The 12,502-nt window shown below is 51.3% G+C and overlaps 1 protein-coding gene across 3 annotated transcripts in view; it reads left to right on the forward strand.

The window, feature by feature from the left end:
• The window catches only part of LOC105469273 (caspase recruitment domain family member 14), an 80,129-nt gene that overhangs the window by 31,625 nt on the left and 36,002 nt on the right, over positions 1 to 12,502 (forward strand). For all 3 annotated transcript variants that reach the window (XM_071081781.1, XM_071081782.1, XM_071081783.1), the window contains exon 4: positions 968 to 6,771. The gene's annotated coding sequence lies outside the window, so the exon portion shown is untranslated. The remainder of the gene's footprint in view (positions 1 to 967; positions 6,772 to 12,502) is intronic.

Below are 12,502 nucleotides of genomic sequence, written 5' to 3' on the forward strand. Positions count from 1 at the left end.
CCTGTTTAGAGTATCTTGGGGTAAGTCCTGGAATCCTCCCAGCCCCTAGGTACAAGAGTGAAGATGCATAAGCTCCTGTTTATATACCCTGACCCTTTATTTACATCCACCCGTGGTAGGGGAGTCAGGTAGAGGCCCCCTACCTCAATCAACCTAAACTCCTGATCTTAGGGGTTTCTTTTGAGGATCTGAATTTTATTCTTGTAGGGCTCACGCCTCCATCTTCATCTGGTGCCAACATCATGATTTCAAGGCAAAGCTTTTCCCCAACTCCCTAAATTCTAGGGATGAATAAAGTTCCCAGAGGAGGCCAGACGTGGTGGCTCATGCCTGTAATCCCAGCACCTTGGGAGGCTGAGGTGGGTGGATCACTTGAGATCAGGAGTTTGACACCAGCCTGGCCACCATGGTGAAATCCCATCTCTACTAAAAATACAAAAATTAGCTGGGCATGGTGGCACATAGCTGTAATCCCAACTATACAGGAGGCTGAGGCAGGAGAATTGCTTGAACCTGGGAGGTGGAGGCTGCAGTGAGCTGAAGTCAAGCCACTGCACCCCAGCCTGGGTGACAGAACAAGACTCTGTCTCAAAAAAAAAAAAAAAAAAAAAAAAAGTGTGCCCAGAGGAGCTCTACAGCTGGCCCAAGTCTGGCACATGTCTGTTTCTTTACTGATCACTGCCACAGGGCACAGAGCCCCTGGGTGGTGCCGTCCTGGTGCCTGCTGGCCCCTGTCCCACAGGTCCCCCTTCCGAGTTTTTCTAGGGATACCCTAAGCTAACCTGGCCAGATTACTAGAGGTGCTGCTTTATTGGCTCTGGATATGTGTACGCAGCTGCAATTCTGTGTGATACAGATGACCTGCCAGTGGGGCCCTCCTGAAGACGCCATCGTGATTAAGATACGTTTTTTTGTTTTGTTTTGTTTTGTTTTGTTTTGTTTGACGGGGTCTCCCTCTGCTGCTCAGGATGGAGTGCAGGGTGCAACCACGGCTCACTGCAGCGTCTACCTCCTGGGCTCAAGCGAACCTCCCACGTCAGCCTCTGGAGTAGCTGGGACCACAGGCATGTTGCACCACATCTGGCTTTTTTTTTTTTTTAATTATTTTTTGTAGAGACAGGGTCTTCCTATGTTGCCCAGGCCGATCTCGAACTCTTGGCCTCAAGCAACCCTCCCTCCTCAGCCTCTCAATGCACTGGGCTCACAGGCATGAGCCACTACACTCAGCCTAAGATACGGTTTTTGCCCTCAGAAAACACAGGGTCCTTTGGGGTTGTGGCTTCCTTGACTGTTTTTATTTTATTGTATTTTATTTTAGGTTCTGGGATACATGTGCAGAATGTGTGGGTTTGTTACGTAAGTAAACGTGTGGCGTGGTGGTTTGCTGCACCTGTCAACCCATCACCTAGGTTTTAAGCCCCACGTGCGTTAGCTATTTGTCCTGATGCTCTCCCTCCACTCCCCCTACCACAGGCCCCCGTGTGTGTTGTTCCCCTCCCTGTGTCCATGTGTTCTCATTGTTCAGCTCCCACTTATGAGTGAAAACATGTGGTGTTTGGTTTTCTGTTCCCATGTTAGTTTGTTGAGAATGATGGCTTCCAACTTCATCCATGTCTCTGCAAAGGCCCTTCGTTCCTTTTTATGGCTGCACCTTGACTATTTCTATGGCTATTTCTGTTCTTAGTGAGACTCCTCCTGTCTCCGGTGCATTCTTCTGGCCCCCTCTTTTACTGGGAATGGCAGCATGTCTTTGCATTTTCTGTAACTAGAACTTTCTTTGTGGCCAGCACAGTGTGATGAGCTGGCGAGCTTTCCCACCGTGGGGCAGGGCTTATCCTGAGGCCTGCTGGAGGAAACCGGGAGAGCTGAGTCTTAGGGGCTTAACCAACCTGCCCAAGGGGAAGCTGACACCCAGTGGGGCTGGAACCCTGGTTGGAGAGTTCATGTCCGCACCTGGCCTTGGCCTCTGTTCTCACTTGCTCTGCCCAGCTGGCTGTGCCCTCAGCCGGCTCATCACCAGGAGATTGGGTGGGAGTTGCTGCTCAGCTACCACGAGCTACATGACCTTGAAAGCTGACCTTTGACTATCTGCAGGAGAATCCTGAAGGTTCTCAGGCCATGGAGCTGTGAATTTCCCTTCTTTCAGTATCTGCATCATTGGAAACTAAGCCCCCACCAATGTTTATTCATTCACTCAACCAATATTTATGGAATATCACAGCCCTAGGGGTGGGGACACAGCAAGGAACAAGAAAAACAATAATTATTGTCCTCAGTAGGTGACTGAGGAGTGGGGAGGCTGGCAGGAAGCCACGTAACTAGAATACACACTAGGTCAAGGCAGTATTCCCACAGAGAAGATGAAACAGGGAAGGGGAGAGAAGGCTGGGATGGGAGGTCTACAGACTTAAGTAGGATGATCTGGGAAGTAGCATTTGAGTAGAGTCTGGAAGGAAGGACGGGAAACAGTATTCCAGGCAGTGGGAACAGCAGGTGCAAAGGCCCTGGGGCAGAAGTGTGCCTGGACGGTCAAGACTGTCAGGCTGTGTGTTTGGAACAGGTGAAAGAGAGAGAAGGTCAGCAAGGACTTGATAAGCAGAGCCTCGTGGTCATGCTGAGGACTCCAGGACCTGTACACCGAAGGGAATGACAGGAGCTGACTCATGCTCTAGCAGGACTTCTCTGCCTGCTACGTTGAGCACTGGTGATGGGGGCGTGGGAAGAAGTTAGAAGCCACTGCAGAGGTCCCGGTGGGCCATGATCAGGGCACCACAATGCAGGTGGCGAAAATCGATCAGATTCTAGACATATGTCAACATGGAGGACCAAGACTTTCATCTAAATCTAAACAATAGTTACGAAATGTTGACTTGAGATGGATCTATTGTAATTATTTAGATACTTCCGATAATGGATCAGGAGAACCAAGAAGGGCCCTAGAATTTATCCTGGTCTTCCTAGGATTTTCCCAAGGGTAGAAATGATGAACTGGGTGACCATTCACAAAGGAGAGAGGATTCCCAGTCCCCAGCCCTGAAGCCTTCCCCTCAGTCACCATCTTCTGTGGGTCGACCAGATGCACAGACTGTTCTCCGCCATCCCTGTGGTTCTTACATCAATGCCCAGCTGTGGGAATGTACTGTGCTTCGACGGCTCATAGAAGCCCCATATAAGGCACTGCTCCTGTGGGACGTGCCTGTCAAACCTGCTTGTCCACTGCTGTTCAGTTCAGCCAGAGATTGGGCCACATTCAGTCCTCGCTTCCCTGGGAGAGTGAAGGTAAGTGCACACAGTCCATCCGGCAGACAGCAGGTCAGCCTATGGAGGGCTCAGCCTACGGAGGGGCTCAGCCGACACAGGTCTGATGGGGCCAAGAGTGTCCCAGGGGAGTGGGAGGGGCCGGCTTCTTCCTCATCAGGAGTGGAGGTGCTGCCTTGTGTGTGGACTAGAGAGCAGAAAACGGCTTGTCTGTGTTGCTGGATCAATCGCTGGAACATTCTCTGAATGCTGAGTTTCACCTTTAAACAGCACGGGTCATGCTAGATGAAAGGGATTCTCCGTTTTATACTCTCATCTCCTCACTTTTGCCGCGGGACGAAAGACAGGGGAAGGAAGGTGTCTAAGTTCAGAGCAAAGTGAGCAAGACCAGCTGCCTGCTCTTGGTAGCAGGGGCACAGCGAGCCTGTCATGGCACTGGGGGGCTGGGACGAGCTGTGCCCCCTCCTCCTGGGCTTGTGACCATCTGCCCCCCATGGGGTGTGTATGTGTGTGTGTGTGTGTGTGTACATGTGCCTTCTTCCCTACTTCACTGGCAAGGGAAGAGACTGACCCTTGGGTTAGGAGAAGGATGTTGACCTGGGAGGGGTCAAATAAGGAGAACCCACATCTTAGATGCTCAGGATTTTATGATCTTAGGTTCTTCTAGAATTGTACAGTTAGATTCAGAGTTTGGAATTAGGGATCTCTGGACCCTCTCCTCTCCTCCCTTCCCCTCCCCTCTTCTTGCCTTTTTCAGAAGTCTCCCTCTGTCACCCAGGCTAGAGTACAGTGGCACAATCTTGGCTCACTGCAACCTCTGCCTCCTGGGTTCAAGCGATTCTCCTGCCTCAGCCTCCCAAGTAGCTGGGACTATAGTTGCATGCCACCACGCCCGGTTAATTTTTTTTATTTTTAGTAGAGACAGGGTTTTGTCATGTTGGCTAGGCTGGTCTCAGACTCCTGACTTCAGGTGATCTGCCCATCTTGGTCTCCCAAAGTGCTGGGATTACAGGTGTGAGCCACTGCTCCCGGCCTCTTTTCTTTCTTTCTCTCTTTCTCTCCCTCCTTCCCTCTCTCTCTCTTTTTTCTTTCTTTTTCTTTTTCTTTCTCTTTCTTTTCTTTCTTTCTCTCTTTCTTTCTCTCTCCCCTTCCTTCCTTCATTTCCTTCCTTCTTTCATTTCCTTCCTTCCTTCCTTCCTTCCTTCCTTCCTTCCTTCCTTCCTTCCCTCCTTCCCTCTCTCCCTCCTTCCTTCCTTTCTCTCTCTCTCTCTTTTGTTCTTTGCCTTATTTTGAGCCAGGGTCTTGGTCTGTCACGCAGGCTGGAGTGCAGTGGCACAATCACAGCTCACTGCAGCCTCAATCTCTTGGGCTCAAGCGATCCTCCTGCCTTGGCCTCCCAAAGTGCTGGAATTACAGGCTTGAGCCACCGTGCCCAGCCCTAAAGTGTTTTTTTGTTTGTTTGTTTTTTCTGTTAGGACTAACCCCTATTTACATGGGGACAAGTTACAAAGAAGCTCCTGCCATTGTGAACTGCCACCGGAGTCTACTGTCAGTTGCTTCACTGCAACTGCAGAAGGGACTAGTGACTTCTATTTAGCTCCACCCACGGATGCTCGAAGCCCAGTGTGGCTCTGGGGGCTCCAGAAGCCTGAGGGGCAGCTGGCTGGGGAAATAGGCTGGGGTCTGGAGAGTCCTGCAGAGCCTCTGCCTTCAGCTGCTGGTGAGGCAGCTTTGGCTTGAGCTGCCCTGGCTTTCTGAGTTTAGTCTGATGGGAGGGCACAGTCAGCACCCTCAGAGCCTCCTCAGGAGTCCTGTGAGGCTCGGGCAAGTCAGGGGCAGAGGAGCAGTCCAACGAGAGGACCCTCCCAGACCCAGCCATTGCCACCTGGACCCAGTTCTGGGAAGGCACCCAAGGAACCTGTAGTCCGGGGCTGGCCACCAGTCCTGGTCCTCAGGGTATCCACACAGACCTGGCTGTCCAGAACTCCCAGGGTTTCAGCCGCAAGCTGGAGACGTGGCCCCTTGGCAACTCGATATAGTGAAATACTAGAGAGAGTGCCAGAGTGTCATTTGCTAGGAACAAACATTATACTGTGGTAAGCCCTAGTTTTTGGGTCATTGGCTCTTTGGAACCAACTTAATCACAGGGCCATTGGCCACAAAGAAAGGCCTTGTAGGCGACCCTTTAGGGACTCCTGTATTTTCCATCTGCTTTGGAACCTCTAGGCTCAGGCCGATGCCTATTGACATAGATGTTTCGTAAGAGATTTGGGGGCAAATACCGGGATTTTTTTTTTTTTTTTTTTTTTTTGAGACGGAGTCTTGCTCTGCCGCCCAGGCTGGAGTGCAGTGGCCGGATCTCAGCTCACTGCAAGCTCCGCCTCCCGGGTTCACGCCATTCTCCTGCCTCAGCCTCCCGAGTAGCTGGGACTACAGGCGCCCGCCACCTCGCCCGGCTAGTTTTTTTGTATTTTTTAGTAGAGACGGGGTTTCACCATGTTTGCCAGGATGGTCTCGATCTCCTGACCTCGTGATCCGCCCGTCTCGGCCTCCCAAAGTGCTGGGATTACAGGCTTGAGCCACCGCGCCCGGCCAATACCGGGATTTTATGAAGATGCTGCACTGTCCTTCACTAAGTGGAAAGCTAAGAAATCCTGCCCTGAGGGTAAGAAACAGTTGTCTTTCCAACTGATGCATCCTGGACCAGCCAAGTCTTCCTCCCGCTTTCCCTCTTCTAGGACTTTCCCCACTTCAGCCAGTATCTGTCATCCCCTGGGCTCCCACCCCCTCCATACGCCGCATTCATCGGGGCTGAGGGGAGCAGGAGAGGAGACGTTTCTGCGGGTGTCCCTGCTGTAGCTGGAGGAGCTTGGCCTCGGTGTGCCTTTGCCTCCCCTTCCCGTGATGATGTGCCCCTGAACCGAGTCTGTATTAAGAGAGAAAGGTGGTACCATTGATCACTACTCTAGGACAAGAGTCATAAACAGGACTGTCCTAGACAACCTCGGACCCCAGTGTTCTGTGGCAAATACTTCTAGGATGAGACCCATCTCCTTCTCTGTTTGATCAATTGGATTAATTTTATTGTTTTCTAAAATAATGACTATGGTTTTTATTGAACCCATGCTTGTTTATTCTAAACAGATTTCTTTTTTTTTTTCTTTTTTTTTTTTTTTTTTTTGAGATGGAGTTTCACCCTGGCTCCCAGGCTGGAGTGCAGTGGCGCCATCTCCGCTCTCTGCAACCTCCGCTTCCCAGGTTCCAGTGATTCTCCTGCCTCAGCCTCCCAAGTAGCTAGGACAACAGGCGACCACCACCACAGCCGGCTAATTTTTCTGTTTCTAGTAGAAATGGGGTTTCACCATGTTGGCAGGCTGGTCTCGAACTCTGACCTCAAGTGATCCACCTGCCTCGGCATCTGAAAGTGCTGGATTACAGGCGTGAGCCACCGCGCCCGGCCTCAACAGATTTCTTAACATCGACCACCATGAACAACAAGCGTTATTAGCATTGGTGAGGAGTGTTCCCAAATCCCTCTGCTCTCTGCCTCTCCGTCTCTCTCCCCTTCTTTCTGTCTCATGCACACACACACACACACACGTGCGCGCGGAATGACAGGACAGACTGATCGGCAGATTGGAATGAATGAATGGATTGGAATGAATGGATGGATGGGCACATAGATTGAGGGACTCCCAGAGATAAACTAACACGGTTTCATAAAAGTGGGATCATATTCTACATGATTTAAATGTAAACTTTTAATTTTACTTAAATTTTAGTTCAGCTCAGATGTTGCTGGCAAAAGTTTTTTTTTTGTTTTTATTTTTTACGTACTGCTCCGTGAGAAGCTGGGCTAACTTATAGGCAGTGCATCCAGATTCGACATTTTTTCTTTTTTTTAGATGGAGTCTCGCACTGTCACCCGGGCTGGAGTGCAATGGCGTGATCCCAGCTCACTGCAACCTCTGCCTCCTAGGTTCAAGCGATTCTCCTGCCTCAGCCTCCCGAGTAGCTGGGATTACAGGCGCACACTACCACACCCGGGTACTTTTTTGTATTTTTAGTACAGATGGCATTTCACTATGTTGGCCATACTGGTCTTGAACTTCTGACCTTGTGATCTGCCCACCTCGGCCTCCCAAAATGCTGGGATTACAGGTGTGAGCCACCACGCCCGGCCAAAAAAGATTTTTTAATTGTCAAAAATAATAATGGAATGTCAAATGAGGTAGAACAGTTTCACAATGACCAGAACTATTAGTTCCTAAAAATCCCCAAGATTCAGATAAGAGATTACAAAAACCTTGATAAATTAGTGACATGATGTAAAATCAGTGCTGGGTTTGGTGGCTCATACCTGTAGTCATTGCACTCAGGGAGGCAGAGGCAAGAGGACTGCTTGAGCCCAGGAGTTTGAGAGCCTGGCCAACATAGCAAGACCCCATTCTCCACAAAACGGAAAATAGAATAAAATCAACATTTTGTTGAATGTAATTCATTAATTAATTTGTGATGGAGTCTCGCTCTGTCTCCCAGGCTGGAGTGCAGTGGCACGATCTCGGTTCACCGCAACTTCTGCCTCCCTTGTTCAAGTGATTCTCCTGCCTCAGCCTCCCGAGTAGTTGGGATTACAGGCGTGCGCCACCACACCCAGCTAATATTTGTATTTTTAGTAGAGACGGGGTTTTGCCATGTTGGCGAGGCTGGTCTTGAACTCCTGACCTCAGGCAACCCGCCTACCTCTGCCTCCCAAAGTGCTGGGATTACAGCCATGAGCCACGTCGCCTGGCCTTACTTTATTTTAGATAGCACAGGGTCATGGAAGATAAAGTGACAACTTCCTTCCCCTACCCCCACCCTGATTTCTACTGCTTGCATTATTTCTTAGGGTAAAGAATCTTCTTATTTGGCTGGAAGACGCTATTCCCACCGTAGTTTGGTACTGGATGTGTGATTAAAGAAATCCGGTGGTTGCCCCACACTGAGAAGGGCAGCCAGGCCTGGGCTCTCTCCCGGCTCAGTACAGCCTCCTCCCCACCCCTGCTGAGGACTCCCACGGAAGCTGGAGGCAGCTCTGGGGCGTTTTCTCTGACTTCCCTAGACTTCTCTTCAGCTGCCCAAACAGTAGAGGGATGCTTAGGCCCCCTCTTCCCGCAGTCTGTCCCTAAGGGTTGCACTGGCACCTGTGCCCCCAGTGCCCCTTGGCACCACTCCTTTGGTTTCAGGGCTTGTCTGCCATTTTTCTTTTTTTTTTTTTTTTTGAGACAGAGTCTCGCTCTGTCACCCAGGCTGGAGTGCAGTGGCGCGATCTCCGCTACTGCAAGCTCTGCCGCCTCCCGGGTTCACGCCATTCTCCTGCCTCAGCCTCCCGAGAAGCTGGGACTACAGGCGCCCGCCACCACGCCTGGCTAATTTTTTTTTTTTTTTTTTTGTATTTTTAGTAGAGACGGGGTTTCACCATGTTTGCCAGGATGGTCTCGATCTCCTGACCTCGTGATCTGCCCGCCTCGGCCTCCCAAAGTGCTGGGATACAGGCGTGAACCACCGCGCCTGGCCTTTTTTTTTTTTCCTTTTTTTTTTTTTTTAAGACAGGGTCTCACTCTGTCATCCAGGCTGGGGTGCAGTGATGCAATCTCATTTCACTGCAACCTCTGCCTCCTGAGCTCAAGTGATCCTCCCACCTCAGCCTCCCAAGTAGCTTGGGGACCACGGGCTCATGCTACCATGCCCGGCTAATTTTTGTATTTTTTGTAGAGACAGGGTTTCGCCATGTCGCCCAGGCTGGTCTCGAACTCCTGGGCTCAAGCGTTCTGCCTGCCTCAGTCTCCCGAAGTGCTGGGATTGCAGGCGTGAGCCACCGTGCCTGGCCTCTGCTATTTTTCAGTTTGTGGCAGAAAAGTTGTTTTCCTTTCCTCGTTTTGTGGTTGCTGCTTTATTCACTTACTTATTTTTTTAACTTTTTAAAAAGCAACATTTGGTTCATTTCGCCAGGAGCTGGGGAGGGAGGTACAGGAGGCTGCCCTGGTCCTGTGTTGGGTTTGACCTGGAGACTTTGGGCTTGACGTGACGGAATGACTGCGCCCACATGGTTGCCATCTAAGTGAGGGGAACCCCAGACGCCTCCGCAGGAGCCAGAAACATTCCTAGGGGGTCACGGGGTCAGCTGAGGTGAACGGGGATTCTGGAATGAGGAAGCCAAGGGGATGGAAGGGAGGAGGCCGGCAGGGGAACGCCCGGAGCACACGCTCCTGCCCGACACCTCCTGGCAGAGAACAGGAGCTGGCAAGAAAGGAACCCCGCTTGTGGTGGGGGCGCTGAACAGGCAGGCCCTGGCTGGGAGGGGGCCCAGCCAAGGCTGAAAACGAAGAGAAAGGAAAGAGGGTGCCGGTGTCCCATGCACTGTGGACCCCCCAGCCCTGGCCGTGGGGTGGCAGGGGCAGAACCGGTCGCTGCAGGGACCTCCTCAGCCCACCCTCCTCCGGCTTCCTGGCAGGGAGTGGGGTCAGAGAGGGAAGCGGGAGGCAGGGTGGGATCGCCAGTCACTCTCAAATCTTTTGTTTGTTTGTTTGTTTTTGTTTGTTTGTTTGTTTTTAGAGACAGGAACGTCCTATATTGCCTAGACTTGTCTCAAATTCCTGGGCTCAAGCGATCCTCCTACCTCTGCCTTCCAAATTACGGGCGTGAGCCACTGCACCAAGCCTGGATCTTTTTTTTTTTTTTTTTTAAAACAACTTTGTTGAGATATAACTCACGGCCAGGCGCAGTGGCTCACACCTACAATCCTAGCACTTTTGGAGGCTGAGGTGGGAGGATTGCTTGGACCTAGGAGTTTGAGACCAGCCCAGGCAACATAGTGAGACCCCCATCTCTCCAAAAAAAAAAAAAAAAAAAAATGAGCCTGGCATGGTGGCACATATCTGTAATCCCAGATACTCAGGAGGCTAAGGTAGAGGATCACTTAAGCCCAGGAGATGGACATTGCGGTGAGCAGAGATTGCACCATTGCACTCCAGCCTGAGCAACAGAGCAAGACCTTGTCTCACAAAAAAAAAAAAGGAAGAGCTATAACCCACATGGCACACAATTCACCAGTTTACGATGCTTTTAGTGTATTCACAGATAAGTGCAAACAACACCACAGTTAACTTTAGGACATTCCATCTTCTGTGAAGGAAACCATCCCCTACCTTTAGCTACCGTCCTGATAGACAGTGGGCCTGAAGGCCCCTCAGTTATGCGAGGCGGGGCTGGAGTCGGGGGCCCTGGGCTGACTTTATTGCTCTGCTATTGCTGCCTTGAAATTCTGAATTTTTTTTTTTTTTTTTTTTTTGAGACAGTGTCTCGCTCTGTCGCCCAGGCTGGAGTGCAGCGGCTGGATCTCAGCTCACTGCAAGCTCCACCTCCTGGGTTTACACCATTCTCCTGCCTCAGCCTCCTGAGTAGCTGGGACTACAGGCGCCCGCCACCTCGCCCGGCTAGTTTTTTGTATTTTTTAGTAGAGACGGGGATTCACCGTGTTAGCCAGGATGGTCTCGATCTCCTGACCTCGTGATCCGCCCGCCTCGGCCTCCCAAAGTGCTGGGATTACAGGCTTGAGCCACTGCGCCCGGCCTGAATACATTTTTAAAACAAGCGCACCGTACTTTCATTTTGCACTGAGCTCCACAGATGATATAGCTGGTCCTGAAGTGGGACAGAGGATCATTCTGACTTGGAGTCAGACTCCAGCGACACAAGCTTCTACTGGGTGGAGGCCGGGAACTCAGGAGCCTTCCATGGGAGCATGCCCATTGGCAGCGCATCCCTGGAGATGGACGGACAATTTCCACATCCCCTTTGCCGCCGTGCACGCTTCCTCTGGCTGCCATCGTAAATTACCGTAAACTGGGTGGCTTAACACAACAGAAAAGTATTTGCTCGTGGTTCTGGAGGCCAGAAGTCCACACTCCAGGGGTCAGCAGGACCGCATCCCCCATGAAGGCTCCAGGGAGGGTCTACCGCATGCCTTCTCTTGAGTTTCTAGTGTTACCACCGACCCTCGGCGTGTCACTCCAGTCTCGGCCTCAGCCAACATGGGGTGGTCACGGTGCGTCTAGGTCTAGGGCCCTTCTCCTCTTCTTCTTCTTCTTTTTTTAAAGACAGAGTCTTGCTCTGTCGTCCAGGCTGGAGTGGAGTGGCACTATCTCAGCTCTGCAACCTATACCTCCCAGGCTCAGGCAATCCTCCCACCTCAGCCTCCTCAGTAGCTACGACTACAGGTGTGTACTACCACGCCTGGCTAATCAAAAAAAAAATTTTTTTAGGCTGGGTACGGTGGTTCACACCTGTAATCCCAGCACTTTGGGAGGCCAAGGCAGGCGGATCACTTGAGGTCAGGAGATCGAGACCAGCCTGGCCAACATGGTGAAACCCCGTCTCTACTAAAAATACAAAAAGTAGCTGGGCATGGTGGCGCGCACTTGTGATCCCAGCTACTCAGGAGGCTGAGGCAGGAGAATTGCTTGAACACGGGAGGCAGAGGTTGCAGTGAGCCGAGATTGTGCCATTGCACTCCAGCCTGGGTGACAAGAGCAAGACTCTGTCTCAAAAAAAAAAAAAAAAAAAATTTTAGCAGAGACAAGGTCTTACTGTGTAGCCTGGGCTGGTCTCAAACTCCAGAGTTCAACCAATCTGCCTGCCTTGGCCTTTCAAAGTGTGGGATTATGGGCATGAGCCACAGCACCCAGCCCTTCTCCTCTTGTTATAAGGGCACCCATCCCTGGACGAGGGCCCACCTTAATGACCTCAACTTGATTATGTTGGCAGGGACCTATTCCCAAATGAGGTCCTATTTACAGGTACTGGGGGTCAAAACTCAGCATTCTTTTGGCGGGGGCCACAATCGGTGACTCACAAGCCTCAATCACCTGTTCCAGTGAGAAACAGGACTGAGATCAGAAGGAGTGAGGCAGAGCTGCCCTAGGCTGGTTCTCCTCTCCTCCTCACCTGCCGGCCCCGGCCTCTGGGCCCCTCGCTGTCCTCTCCAGCTGTTCTTCCTTCCGGGCAAGGAGACTCAACAGAAGGATATGAGTAGCCTGGCCCTGTGGGGAGCCCCAGACAGGCCTGTGAACGCTTTGGATAACTGGTGCGCCTATCAACTCTCCTTGATAGTCTAGGGTTCAAAGCCCAGGTACATTCTAGAAGTCTGCTTCCAAGCGCTAAGGAAGCTTCAGTAGTTACTGGGAAAACCACAGGGGTCAAA

Source organism: Macaca nemestrina, chromosome 17 (assembly GCF_043159975.1).
Source record: "Macaca nemestrina isolate mMacNem1 chromosome 17, mMacNem.hap1, whole genome shotgun sequence".
Classification (NCBI taxonomy): domain Eukaryota; kingdom Metazoa; phylum Chordata; class Mammalia; order Primates; family Cercopithecidae; genus Macaca; species Macaca nemestrina.